This window comes from Theropithecus gelada, chromosome 9, assembly GCF_003255815.1.
Source record: "Theropithecus gelada isolate Dixy chromosome 9, Tgel_1.0, whole genome shotgun sequence".
Lineage (NCBI taxonomy): Eukaryota > Metazoa > Chordata > Mammalia > Primates > Cercopithecidae > Theropithecus > Theropithecus gelada.
Window position 1 is genome coordinate 14,633,396 of NC_037677.1, and position 14,818 is coordinate 14,648,213.

General features: G+C 43.0%; 1 protein-coding gene across 9 annotated transcripts in view; it reads right to left on the minus strand.

Moving 5' to 3' along the window:
- Positions 1-5,867, minus strand: part of CREM (cAMP responsive element modulator) — an 87,856-nt gene extending 81,989 nt beyond the window's left edge. For 2 of the 9 annotated variants that reach the window (XM_025396700.1, XM_025396701.1), the window contains exon 1: positions 5,467-5,817. The gene's annotated coding sequence lies outside the window, so the exon portion shown is untranslated. Of the gene's footprint in view, positions 1-5,092; positions 5,355-5,466 lie in introns of those variants that run through there. The other 7 variants (XM_025396692.1, XM_025396691.1, XM_025396684.1 and 4 more) reach the window with 5 other exon arrangements.
- Positions 5,868-14,818: the final 8,951 nt, after the last annotated feature.

Sequence of the window (14,818 nt, forward strand, 5' to 3'; positions counted from 1 at the left end):
GAAATTCAAATAATCATGGTCTATCTCCATCCTTTCAAACACCTCCCTCCCCCACCACCACCACTTCATGTGAAACTAAATTTTTATTTTACGTTTTTTGAGACTGAGTCTCGCTCTGTCACTCAGGCTGGACTGCAGTAGCACGATCTTTGCTCACTGCAACTTCCAACTCCCGGGTTCAAGCGATTCTCCTGCCTCAGCTTCCTGAGTAGCCGGGATTACACACGCGAGCCACCATGCCCAGCTAATTTCTGTATTTTCAGTACAGACGGGGTTTCACCATGTTTGGTCAGGCTGGTCTCGTGATCCACTCACCTCGGCCTCCCAAAGTGCTGGGATTACAGGCATGAGCCACCGCACCCGGCCAATGTGAAACCAAATTTGTAAACTTTTGAGGGAGTTATTTGCTTGACTAGGCTCACTGTAAGGTTGTCTTTTTTTTTTTTTTTTCCCCCAATTGCATGCTTCTTTACTGCACATTAAGTACATTTCAAAACATCTACATATTAAGTATAAATGCATTAACTACTAGATAGTAAATCTGACAAAGTAAACTACCTGAATCAGCTTAAGATCAGAAAAAATAATTTTACCATTATTTTACTTACCTAGATTGGGCCTATCTTACACATCTGAACAAAACCTGTATCTTTCTAAGTGCAGAAACATGCCTAATTTTACTCCTCCAGAAATTTTTAAGAGTAAAAACATTCCAAGCACCCATATTCAGTAATATAGGTCTTTATGTATGATATAGTTGCCACAATTCCAAGGGTGGACACTTTCACCATAATCAATGCTAGGATATAAATTCCAGTTAAAACCATTTCTAAGCCAAAAAAAAAAAAAAATCATTTTTTGTGCTATAAATGAAAACATTGAGGTTAAGAATATAAACAAAACTATCTGCTATTTTGCTATTCTAAGATGGATGATTTAAGTCTGCTATGTTTAAAAAAATACAAAAAAAAATCTTTACTAAGATAACTTTGAAGACACTGAGTTTATTTTGTGAAATTCTCAAGGAAAATATTAGCATTACATTAGCTCCACTCTTAAACGTTCACAGGATTTTACTAATATCTTGACATTTAATTGGCCTGGTTATACTACTGTTTAGAAAACATGCACAAAGATACTTCTCATTTGTGGAGAACTGATGAGGCTTCAAAAATGTCTAACAAGAGGATGAGTTGCTAGTAAGGTTTTCTTAGAGGTAAGCATCCTTCCTGACCAATGAGATAGTTATTTAAGCAGTCTTTAAGCAAAACTACCATACAGTTTTGTAGCCTATGCATTTCCTCTACTTACAAAAACTACTTCACATACATGTTGCCAGTAATTTCCTCCATCACTCCTAGGAAGGCCTGTCATGAAATGTGCAAATAGATATCATTTTACTTTGTAAACCTTACTATAACTGAACTACAGTTATGCTTCACTTAATAATGGGGATACGTTCTTAGAAATATTAGGTAACTTCATTCTGCGAACGTTATAAACTGCTCTTAAACAAACCAAGATGGCGTAACCGACTACACACTTATGCCAAATGGGATAGCCTGTTCCTCCTAGGCTACAAAACCTGTACAGCATGTTACTGTACTATATACTGCAGGTGATCAGAACACAGTGGAATGTATTTGTGTGTCGAAACATACCTAAACATAGAAAAGGTAATACTCTGCCCTCTGACATTAGGACAGCTAGGACATCACTAAGTGACAGGAATTCTTCAGCTCCATTATAATCTTAACGGACATATATATGGTCCATCATTGATCAAAACATCATTATTCAGTGCAGTAAGATTTAAGGCATTTTCATAAGTAATATCAACAAAAATTTCCACTAATGATATCCTTAGGTTTTCTTCTTTGTTCTTGCTTATTCTCTACTGGATATACAGTATCAGAAAATGAAAACCTATGAGTAAAAGCATTTATTCTTAACAGCAGTCTTTATTGTGGAGCTCCCATTGCAAAAGGTATTTAAAATGTATTGTCTAAAAGGAGATTATTAACATAATTATTTAAAATGTTCATTTCTGGCCGGGCGCGGTGGCTCAAGCCTGTAATCCCAGCACTTTGGGAGGCCGAGGCGGGTGGATCACGAGGTCAGGAGATCGAGACTATCTAACACGGTGAAACCCGGTCTCTACTAAAAATACAAAAAATTAGCCAGGCGTGGTAGCGGGCGCCTGTAGTCCCAGCTACTTGGGAGGCTGAGGCGGGAGAATGGCGTGAACCCAGGGGGCGGAGCTTGCAATGAGCCGAGATCGCGCCACTGCACTCCAGCCTGGGAGACACAGCGAGACTCCGTCTCAAAAAAATAAATAAATAAATAAATAAATAAATAAAATGTTCATTTCTACCTATTGTGTAATGAGATACATCTTTCCTAAAATGGGTGGTTTTTTGTTTGTTTGTTTTGTTTTGTTTCTGAGACAGAGTTTCGCTCCTGTTGCCCAGGCTGGAGTGCAATGGCTTGATCTCGCCTCACTGCACCTTCTGCCTTCTGGGTTCAAGCGATTCTCCAGCCTTGCCAGCCTCAGCCTGCTGAGTAGCTGGAATTACAGGCATGGGCCACCATGACCAGCTAATTTTGTATTTTTAGTAGAGACAGGGTTTCTCCGTGTTGGTTAGGCTGGTCTTGAACTCCCGACCTCAGGTGATCCGCCTGCCTAAGCCTCCCAAAATGCTGGGATTACAGGCATGAGCCTCCACGCCCAGCCTAAAATGGGTATTTTTTTAAGTTCCTGTGTTGATAATATCAAAACTGCATTCAATGAACAATAATAATAATTTTCAAAGCCGACTTTTACATACGGAATCCATCAGTTTACTTAAGTAGAAACAATAAAATTCGGCATTTCAGGCTTATTTCCTTATCAATGTTGACAAGGAAATATAAAAATATTGGTTCTAAAACTGCTCTAAAAAATAACGTCTCTCAGTGGTTCAGCTATTACTTGCACTGCTCAGTTTTAAGAAGTCTATCTATAAAAGGAACAGGACATTTGAGAGCTCTTCAGTAGGACTATCCACTTCAACAATAAACCTAGCTCAACCTTCTGGCCCAATACTTAATTTGCAGGGAATACAACTTGGGATAAAATACAATTTCAGAAACATATCTCTATATTGGTAAAGATTCAGTCAGGATTCCTTATGTACGTTAATAATGCAAAACTTTTCCCTACTTTTCATGAAACGGTCATAACCCTAAGCAAGATTTTGTATTTTGATTACGCAGCGACTCACCTGAGTATGAAACTGGAATACAGCCTATTAACTATGGATTCGAGAGTTTAAAAGTCAGAAAGTAGAAGTAAATTTCCTTAACTTTCACGGACAATGCAAAAACAGAAAGACTAAAAATAAAAATGTCCTCTGTGTTTACGCATTAAATAAAAATTTATTCATATACTGTCACCAAAATATGTACACAAACATCACCGTAATTACAACTTCACACTCACCAAAATGATTCCATATCCATCACCAACTCACTGGGAAAGTATGTGTTATATTCATCTATTTACAGATTCGCCAAAGTCGTGTGTATACTGACGATGCTTTAAGTGTTTACTCATTCAGGATCAAAACCATTTTAATATATTTGTTAAAGTTGTGTCAGGATCAATACATAGTTCTTTAAACATCAGTTTTAATACTTGGCATTTATTGGCCAAACATATTGCGTGCAAGCCTTCCTTTGGGAAAAAAATTACTTTAGATTGAAAGACTTTAAGACTACTATGACTTAGGAAGGGAAAGTTTGTTATCCAAAAACAGAATCAAGACTAAGAAAAAAAGGCCGGGTGCGATGGCTCACGCCTGTAATCCCAGCACTTTGTGAGGCCGAAGCGGGCGGATCACTAGGTCAGGAGATCGAGACCATCCTGGCTAACACAGTGAAATCCCGTCCCTACTAAAAATACAAAACATTATTTTTAATGTTTTGTATGGCCTGGTGGCGGGCGCCTGTAGTCTCAGCTACTCGGGAGGCTGAGGCAGGAGAATGGCATGAACCCGGGATGCGGAGCTTGCAGTGAGCCGAGATCGTGCCACTGCACTCCAGCCTGGGCGACAGACGGAGACTCTGTCTCAAAAAAAAAAAAAAAAAAACTAGGAAAAAAACGTGGTGCTCAAAGCAAAAGCAAAACAAAACAGCGTGGTTTATTAATGTAATCTGATACAATGTTCATAGCGGACCTCTCACTGTTCAATCTAGGTTTTTGTGTCAAGGGAAAGGTGCACTCTCATCCGCCCGGCAAATTAAATAGAAAAGAAAACTGAGTCGTGTACATAAACCACACTGTTAAACGGGCTCTTTCAGTTTCAATGACACTTTGAGACTGGCCTTGTAAGTCACAATTTCTTAAAATGTGATTACAAACTGACAGCTGCTTCACTGAGCAGCATGCAGGAAACCCCTAAGTGATTTCAAACTCAGGTATCTGATATACAAATAAAACGCGACAGGATTAAGAAACATGTTGAGGCTGGGCGCGGTGCCTCACGCCTGTAATCCCAGCACTTTGGGAGGCCGAGGTGGGTGGAAAGTCAGGAGTTCGAGACCAGCCTGACCAACATGGTAAAAGCCCCAGCTCTACTAAAAATACAAAAATTAGCCAGGCGTGGTGCCGCACGCCTGTAATCCCAGCTACTCGGAAGGCTGAAGCAAGAGAATCGCTCGAACCCAGCAGGCAGACGCTGCAGTGAGCTGAGATCATGCCGCTCGCTGTATTCCAGCCTGGGTAACAGAGCAAAACTGTCTCAAAAAAAAAAAAAAAAAAAAAGAAGCATGTTTAATAATGTGTTTATTCCCCAAATTCAGCAGACTCTGGAAACCTTACCAGATGGCCCTAAAAAGGTAAGACTCAGGCAGAAGGGAAAATGCGCCATTCGAGAGCGGTCGCGGCTCTGCCCCTCCCTCTCCTGAGATTGCCCGCGCCCGGGACCGAATGACTCAGCTACGAGGCCCTCCGGCCGGGTTTTGGGAAAAACGGGCTGCGTTCGCTGAAGTTTGAACTGAGCTCGCAAAGTGGGGCAGAGGCGCTGTGGGCACTGAAATCCGAAGTCCTTACTTCTGGCTTCCTTTTCCTTTTCCAAGTTAAACCGCTCCCCTGAGCCGCAAGGCTCTCTCAGGGCGGATTTTCCAACTCGTCCCAAGTTCGCGAGGAGGCAGGCGGGTCCCGGGGCAGCTGAGATGACCAAGCGGGCGTGGGCCGAGAAGGCAGCGGCCACGGGGGCGCCAAGCGAGGGGCCGCGTCAGGTGAACTTGCGGCTTCCCCGCCAAACCTCCGCCCGGCTCCGGGGTCCCGGCCCGCCACCCACGGCTCCGCTCGGCCTCCGCTGCTCCACCGCCCCCGGCTCCGCTCCGCCTCCTGCCTCCACCTCCGCCTCCTGCGCCGCGTCGCCGGCTGCTGGGTCTCGGGGCCGGGGCCGGCGCACCACTTACCCGCCGCAAAGGGATTTACGTAGCGGACCTCGTCACTGATTACGGACGCGAGGAGGTGGAGACGGCGAGCCCGACCGCCGCTCAGCAGCGGCGCCGCCGCCCAGCAACCCGGCGCCGGCAGCGGCCCCACGTAGTCCCCACGTCAGCTCTGATGCGGTAGCCGCGGCCTCCCTGCCGACCCCGGACCAAAAGTAGCGCTGCAGCCGACGGAACCGCGTCCTCCCGCCCCGTCCTCCCCTCCCCCACGCCGGGACGGCCTCCCGGGGGACGCCCCAAGGAAAAATCCAGGCTCGAACTCCGCCCCCTGTCGGCCGCCAGCAGGAGTGAGGCGCCACAATCCAACAATGAAATGGAACGGGGGAGGGGCGGCGGGAAGGAGCGGATCAGGGGGCGGGGCCTAGGGGTGGGGAGAAGTAAGGTCAGGGGGCGGGGCCAAGAGGAGGAACTAGCCTGGAGGTGGGGCGGAAGGTAGGGGCCGGGGGAAGGCTGGAAATCGAAAGCTGGCCGCGCCGCGCCGCGCCGCGCCGCGCGTGCGCCGGAAGTCCAATGACTTGTCAGCCAGAGTAACGGCTGTCGCCAGGTCCTCAGGGTCTCGAGGTCAGTTTCTTCCTAAAGCCGCCAACCCCAAGCCAAGATCCGCGAGCGTCTCACCTCTGTCCAGGCCGGACTGCAGTGGCGTGATCTCGGCTCTGCAACGCGTATCTCCCCAGGCTCAAGTGATCCTCCCGCCTCAGCCTCCTGAGTAGCTGGGACTACGGGCGCGCTTCTTCTGACTTTTAAAAGCTGTCTACATGCCTTAACTAGTGGCCCTTTTCCTCCGTCTTCACAGCCAGTCACAGCTGGTTGAGTCCTTCTCCAAAGGAAGCTTGAGCTCCTGAGACAATTCACCTGCTTCTTAGGGTCGTTTCTTGCAGTTTATCCCAGTGTTTGACTGGAAATGCTCCGCATGCCGGACGCGCTGGCTCAGGCCTGTAATCCCAACACTTCGGGAGGCCAAGGTGGGAGGATCGCTTGAGCCCAGGAGACCAGCCTAGGGAACACAGTGAGACCCCATCTCTCTTTTTTTTTTTTAAGATTAGAAAGGTCGGCCTGGGGCTCACGCTTGTAATCCCAGCATTTTGGGAGGCAGACATGGGCAGATCACTTGAGGTCAGGAGCAGCCTGGCCAACATGGTGAAACCCCATCTCTACTAAAAATACAAAAATTAGTCGGGAGTGGTGGCAGACACCTGTAGTCCCAGCTGCTTGGGAGGCTAAGGCAAGAGAATCGCTTGAACCTGGGAGGTCAAGGCTGCAGTGAGCTGAGAGATCGTTCCACTGCACTCCAGCCTGGGTGACAGAGCAAGGCTCCATCTCAAAAAAAAAAAAAAAAAAAAATTAATGAGATGTCAGGAATAAAGAATAGCAGCATGGTTATAGAGTACAGTAGGTCGTCACTTAACGATAGGTTCTTAGAAACCATGATTTTTAGCCTAACAACTTACAGCAGGTCCACAAAAAAACATTTCATTCAATGTTGTCTTCATTTCGTTATAATATTGATGACAACAAAAATCGGTTTCATTGTACATTGTTTAACTGAAAACGAGTTTCTAAGAAGCTATTGACAATGTTAAGTGAGGATTTATTGTATTCTTTCATATCAGTTACTGTAGTGTCAGTGTTTTCATAATTTTCACTGAGCAGGACCTAATCTAAATCCAATCTGAACCTTTGTTCAAATCTAATTTTCATAGGTCAAAGGGAATTGTGTCCACAATTGTCTGTGTAACAGAAGTTCATATGAATCAAAAAGAATCAAAGGAACGGCAATTTCTTATTTGCAAAGTATTTTCTCTACTGTTTCCTTTCTTGTCAGTATTTTACTCCCATATGTATGTAGTCTTAATTATAAAATTCAGAAAGCACAAACCATATTTTTTTGTTCGTCTGTTTTTTTTACAAAGATCAATACTAGAGGTGAGATACACATACTTATAAGCCCATCAGTTCATGGTCTCTGCTATCCCCTTGCCATAAGATGTAATAGACTTAAAAAACCATGCAGTTGGATCTGGGTTTAAATGTATGCTTGTTAGCTGTGGGCAAGTTTCATATCCTCTTCAGGGAAGCATAAGATTTTAAAATGGGAAGAAAAATAGTACCTACCTGTTACGGTTATTATAGATTTTTAAAAAACATCTGCCATAAGATAAGTACTTAAAAACCTACTCATGTTTGTGTTAGTCCAGTGTCTAGCTTTTGGGGCTCCTCACCTAGGTGATAGTTAATTCTCTGGTGGGGAGGGACAAGTAGGTCACCTACTTTTCTGAGAAAATACAGGCTGTCAGTCACACCCTTATCCTCCCTCCTCACTTCAAAATATCTTCAACTTTCCCTCCCTTTCTGGGTCTGGAGGAGCGCCTCTTTTCCTTTCCAAATCCAACTGTAAGTTAGATGTCATTTCTTTCCCATATCAGATCTTGCTCAATTACCACGAGTCATACCTGCAGCTTTTTTCGTCCTCTTGGCTCCTTCATTCCCTACAAATGTGTATTTTGCCTCTTGAAAACTGTTGGCACTGCTAACCCTATAAGGAAGGCCACAGAGTTGCCAATTCCAGGTTGTACATTTACATTTCATTTTTTGCCCATTTGCTTACTGCTCCATCCCTTGCCATCCCCTCACCATCAGATTTCTCAAGAGAGGAAGGCAAGGCAGGGACTGTATTCACTTCCTCACCACCCACTCGTTTGTTATTTCCTGCCAAATTTTTGCTCTCTTCCCTCTCTTTTTTTTTTTAATTTAATTTTTATTTTTATATGTAGACATGGGGCCTCATTCTTGCCCAGGCTAGTCGGGAACTCCTGGGCTTAAGCAATCCTTCCACTTTGGCCTCTGAAAGTGCTGGGATTATAGGCATGAGCCATTGCACTTGGAATGATTACTAAATCTGTCCCCTTTCTGATTAGTAAATCTGATGACTTTTTCTCATTTTTCATTCTACTTGACCTATTTTCCTCATCTGATACTACCAATGACTGCTGCCTTCTTTTTTAAATGTATTTACTTAGAGGCAGAGTCTCGCTCTGTCACCCAGGTTAGAGTGCAGTGGTGCAATCATAGCTCATTCAGCTTCAAATTCCTGGTCTAAAGCAATCCTCCCATCTCAGCTTCCCAAAGTGTTCGGATTACAGGCATAAGCCTGCCGCCTTCTTAATATAATCTCCCTCCTGAATTTTCATGATACTTGGCTCTCATGGTTTCACTCATCTTTGTCTCCCTAATGTAGACAGTTACTAATTTTCTGTCCTTGGACATCATCTTCTATACTGTCCTCAAACAGTAATTTCCTTAGTTATCTAATCATACCCATTTTTTTGAAAGATAATTCTAACATTTATACCCAAAGCTTCCAAATTCATTCATTAGCACCAGATCACATTTTCGAACACCTGACAGTTCTCACTTCCGTGGCCCATGAGCGTTTCCAACTCATAGGTTCAAAACTACATGTCTCGTCTTCTTCCCCTTTCATACCTGAATCTTGATTTTTTATTGTTGTTTTGGCAATGTTAATGGCACTTTTCAGCTCCTTGTCATCCTGCCTCTACACCTTGAAATCATTTTGGTCGTTCGTCTACTCATGTCATTCAGGAGCCACATAGAAAATATTTTGAAGTGCCTGCTATGTTCCAGGCCCTGTGCTAAATGCTAAGTGTTGTTGCTTTTGCCTGTAGAAACTTGCACCCATCCCTTTTTTTTTATTCCCACTATTACCTGTCTGGTACTTCCAGTATAGTTCATCCTAAGCATTTCTGTTTGATTCATTTTCCTTAGACATAGCTCTGGTAATGTGATTTCTCTTCTTAAAAAATCTACAGTGACTAGGAGGGACTGAAACTTAAGGAACAGAAGTGAAAGGAGATTGTGAATTATCTTTGGTGGCCTCTTGAATTGTGTACTGCAAGAGTGCTTTACATATTTTAAAAATAAATGACATTTTAATTGAAGCAAAAACTCCAGTGAGATGTTATTAGCTAACAGAGTACAACTAAGTTTGGCATGAAGTCATTTGTTTTGTTTTGTTTTTTGTATGTTTTGTTTATTTGTAGATAGGATCTTACTCTGTCACCCTGGCTGGAGTGCAGTGGTGCTGTCACAGCTCACTGCAGTCTTGACCTCCCAGGCTCAAGCCATCCTCCCACCTCAGCCTCCTGAGTAGCTAGGACTATAGGTGTGCACCATCACGCCTGTCTAATTTTATTTTTTTTTATATAGGTGGCTTCTCTAAAATGGGGATATTGGCCAGGCATAGTGGCCCACGCCTATAATTCTAGCACATTGGGAGGCCGAGGCAAGCAGATCACTTGAGCCGAGGAGTTTGAGAACAAACAGACTGGCCAGTATGGCAAAACCCCATCTCTACTAAAAATACAAAAATTAACCGGGCTTGATGGAGCATGCCTGTAATCCCAGCTACTTAGGAGCCCGAGGCATGTGAACCACTTGAACCCAAGGGGTGGAGGTTGCAGTGAGCCGAGATTGTGCCAGTGCATTCCAGCCTGGGCAATGGAGCAAGACTCTATCTCAAAATAAATAAATAAATGAAATAAAATAAGGATATTATTACTACCTGCCTCACAAGTTACATGAATTAAATTAATGCATGTAAAGCACTAAATAAATGTAAGCTATAATTATTATTTTATGACTTGGCCAAGTTTCTTTGTTGACTTGTGTGAAATCTGACAACTTAGAAATCAAAATAAACCCCTTTGTTTTATAAATTAGAGAGTAGAGGCTGAGAGGTTTCAAAATGTCCTTTGGCTAGTAGATAGTAATATTAGGGCTAGAACCCCGAACTTGTGACTTTTAACCCTGTACTCTTTCTTTTCTCTAGACCACAGATCCCAAGATTTAGCATTTTTCAAATGACTATCCTATTTTGTTTATTTTACTAATTTAATACAGAGAAAAACTAGAAAATGGATTCACCTTAAAAGCATTTCTACGCAGGCCCTTTCTATTCAAACTTTAGGATTTGAGACTTACAAAGATAGTGTGCCCAATTTAAATATTTGAGAAAGGTAAAAACAAGTTAGTATAATATGTGCTTGATTTATGATGTCTTTGATTTGCGATTTGGCAAAAAATGTTTCGTGCTATTAGAGAGTTAACAGTTCTATGTTCCAACATGGGAAATACCATTTTGTATGTATGTTTACGTGCTTTTGGTTTTTAACTTTGGTAAACTGAAACCTCTAAATCTGATGTGCTCTGTGCTCAGGAAACTACTTAGAACTATCGCTAAAGGATATTGTAATAAAAACCCAGGCTACTGAATTATTTAAAACTATAAGATTGCAGTCGTTAAGCTAAACTAATCTTTATTTTATTTATTTGAGACAGGGTCTTGTTCTGTCACCTAGGCTGGAGTATAGTAGTGTGATCATGGTTTACTGCAGCCTCGACCTCCCGGACTCAAGCAATCGTCCCACCTCTGCTGACCAAGTAGCTAGGACTACAGACATGTGCCACCGTGCCTCACTAAGGGAGAAGAAAGGCATAAAGAAAAGAGGAAGATTGTTATTATCAATATATTTCGTATTGGAAAAGGGCTCCATGCCACATTTTTGTTCTGTGGCCTTAGCCCCTCTCTCAGCCTAGTTTTCTTTAGCTGTAGAGCAGGGATCCTAGTACTGACTTCATAAAGTGTTTGTGAAGAAGAATACGTTAGCAAATAACATAAAGGTTTTAATAAAGTGCATATCTTACAGCCTGGCCAACATGGCGAAACCGTGTCTCTACTAAAAATACAAAAAATCAGCTGGGCGTGGTGGTTTGCCCCTAGTCCCTGTTACTTAGGAGGCTGAGGTGGGAGAATCTATTGACCCTGGGAAGTGGGGTTTGCAGTGAGCTGAGATCGTGCCACAGCACTCCAGCCTGGGTGACAGAGTGAGTGAGACTCCACCCCAAAAGAATAAATAAATAAAGCCTATCTTCCGGCCAGAATATAAACTCCATGGATGGCATCTGTCTCATTTAACACTGTTTCCCCTAGAATCGCCTATAGGAAGACATGACATTATGGGGAATGCATTAAGTAGCTCCCAACATGGTCATGTGCTCCCTTTAGGACTAAGATACTACTATTAAATAAATCATGGAAAAATGAACTTGGAAAGGGATATGAAGGATTAGCCAGTAAGTCTACGTAAAACATAAGGGAACTATAGCCGTAGTACCTTATATATAAAATGCCTTATTTTTCAGCATTCTTTTTTTTCGTTATTTTTTTTGAGACAGGATCTCTTACTCTATGGCCCAGGTTGGATTGCAGTGGTATGATCTTGGCTCACTCAGCCTCAACCTCCTGGGCTCAAGCAATCCTCCCACTTCAGCCCTCCGAGTAGCTGGGACTACAGGCGCGTATCACCATGCCAGTCTAATTTTTGTATTTTCCTAGAGGGGTTTCCACCATGTCATCCAGGCTGGTCTTGAACTCCTGGGCTCAAGCGATCTGCCTGCCTTGGCCTCTCAAATTGCTGAGATTCACAGGCATGAACCCAGCCATTTTTCAGCACATTCTTTAGGCAATTTCTTTTCCGTATTTTAGAGTAATAAGTACTCTAAGTTCTTGGTCTTCATAAATTGACAACCTCTTATTTTGTAGGTTATAGTGCCATCATGTGGATACTTTGTTTTCTTCAAATAAAATGTAACTTTTTATAATAGAAACTAGAAAACCCAGCCATCCCACACCCAGGTAGGACAATTTATATTTTATGTTATTTATTTATTGAGACAAATTCTCCCTCTGTCACCCAGGCTGGAGTGCAGTGGTGCAGTCTCAGTTTACTGCAACCTCTGCCTCCCAGGCTCAAGCGATCCTTCAACTCAGCCTCCTTAGTAGCTGACATCATAAGCATAAGCCACTGTGCCCAGCCTGGCATGACAATTAATTTGGTATTTGTGTCTAAGCCTTTCTGTGTACAGATTCACTCACTTCTATATCTGAGTTTTTAATATACAAAATTGTAAATGATCATTTAGATGATAAAATAAATCTGAATACCATAGCTTGATAATACATGCAGTCCCTAAAGATGATCAGTTTTCTCTCTCTCTGGATACTAGGCTGTGCAAAGAAATTGGAGCCAAAAGTTTTTTTGCCATGTTCTGAAAAGGTAAGAATAAAAAATAAATATTAATGTATAGAGCCAAAAGAGTGACCTCAGACTGGCTTATATTGCTGAGAGAGCATTACAGTCTAAGGAAAAGAATTTCAAAAAATAACCTCCCTGGGCTGGGCAAGGTGGCCCGTGCTTGTAATCTTAACACAGGTTGAGGTAGGAGGCCTAAGTGGGAGGACTGCTTGAAGCCAGGAGTTCGAGATCAGCCTGGGCAACATAGTGAAATCCTATCTTTACCAAAAAATTGAAAAATGAGCCAGACGTGGTGGCATACCTGTAGTCCCAGCCAAGCGGAAAGCTGAGGCAGGAGGATCCCTTGGGTCTAGGAGTTTGTGCCACTGGACTATAACCTGAATAACAGAGTGAGACCCTGTCTCTATAAGTAAATAAATAAATAAATAAAATTAATTTTAAAACCTCCCTAAAAATTACAGTATGCCTAGATATATGAACACCAAAATATTTGTGTTAAAAACTGGGTGTGTTGATTTTCACAGAGAGCTAAAAATTAGTCCATAATACACTTAATATTAATTGACATCCACCAGAGACTAAACGTGGTAAAATTATATGGCTCGAGCAATTCCACAATGCAAATGGAGATCCACAGAAATAGAGAGTTGGACCGTTAGAATTCTTTTTCTAACTTTGTTTGGTATTTACCTCCTTTTTTTTTTTTTTTTTTTTTTTTTTTTTTTTTTTGAGACGGAGTTTCGCTCTGTCGCCCAGGCTGGAGTGCAGTGGCCGGATCTCAGCTCACTACAAGCTCCGCCTCCCGGGTTCACGCCATTCTCCTGCCTCAGCCTCCCGAGTAGCTGGGACTACAGGCGCCTGCCACCTCGCCCGGCTAGTTTTTTGTACTTTTTTAGTAGAGACGGGGTTTCACCATATTAACCAGGATGGTCTCGATCTCCTGACCTCGTGATCCGCCCGTCTCGGCCTCCCAAAGTGCTGGGATTACAGGCTTGAGCCACCGCGCCCGGCCTTTACCTCCTTTTTAAGATAAACTAACTGAACCAATAAAGACAGGTACTTTAAAGCTGAAACTGAGCCTTACCTCCTCCAAGATTCAGAATGTGGTTGAAAATGTCCCTTGAATTTCCGAATTACACAATTATTTAACAAACTTTGAATATTATTTGTTTGGCTGCTATGTGTAGGCAAAGAAAATGTGAGCCAGAGAGACTCCATCCAATGTTAGATAAAAGGAACATGCAGGGAGCATTGAAAAACATCAACCTTTAAGGAGTAGGTCAGAAAAAAAGAACCAGCCAAGACATTTGGAAATGTGGTGTGTCAGTGTGGATTGGCCAGCCTGTGCCTGGGGGCCCCACTATCCCCCTATTCTTTCCCTTTACCTCTCCATCAGTAGCAGTGGCTGGAGTAGAGGAATTGTGAAATGATCTGGACATGCCCAAAATGGAAAAACAAAGAATGCTTGAACTGGATCATTATCCTGGAAGCACTTCAACATGACATATACCTTTTCCCAAGTCCTAAACCCTTTGGAGCAGCACAAACATTGAGGCTTTTCTCCCTTTCCCTCAGTAGACATGATAGCCAAGGCAGCTGATTGTCCCAAGGAATAAGTATGAGGACAGAGGGAAAATCATGAAACATCTGAGGACCATGAGAACTACTAAAGCAATACATAGAACTAGCTATATGAGAGAAAGTCAAGTGAATGGATCAGACAATAAGAATGGAAAATAAGCTTAACAGAGCTTCAGAGAAAGAAGGGAAAATGTTGGAAACACAAAGCACAAACAAGCATTTGTGAATTGGATGTTAATATTAATGAAGTAACTCAATGGATGGGTTGAATATAGCTGGACAGTTCACTCATGAACCAGAAGATTAAAGGAAGGAAGGAACTAAGACATGGAAAGCATGAAAGGAGAGTTAAGAAATGTAGAAGGTAGGCCAGGCGCAGTGGCTCATGCCTGTAATCCCAGCACTTTGGGAGGCCAAGGCGGGCGGATCACAAGGTCAGGAGATTGAGACCATCCTGGCCAACATGGTGAAACCCCGTCTCTACTAAAAATACAAAAATTTGCTGGGTGTGGTTGTGGGCGCCTGTAGTCCCAGCTACTCAGGAGGCTGAGGCAGGAGAATCATCTGAACCCAGGAGGCGGAGGTTGCAGTGAGCCAAGATCAGTGCCATTGCACTCCAGCCT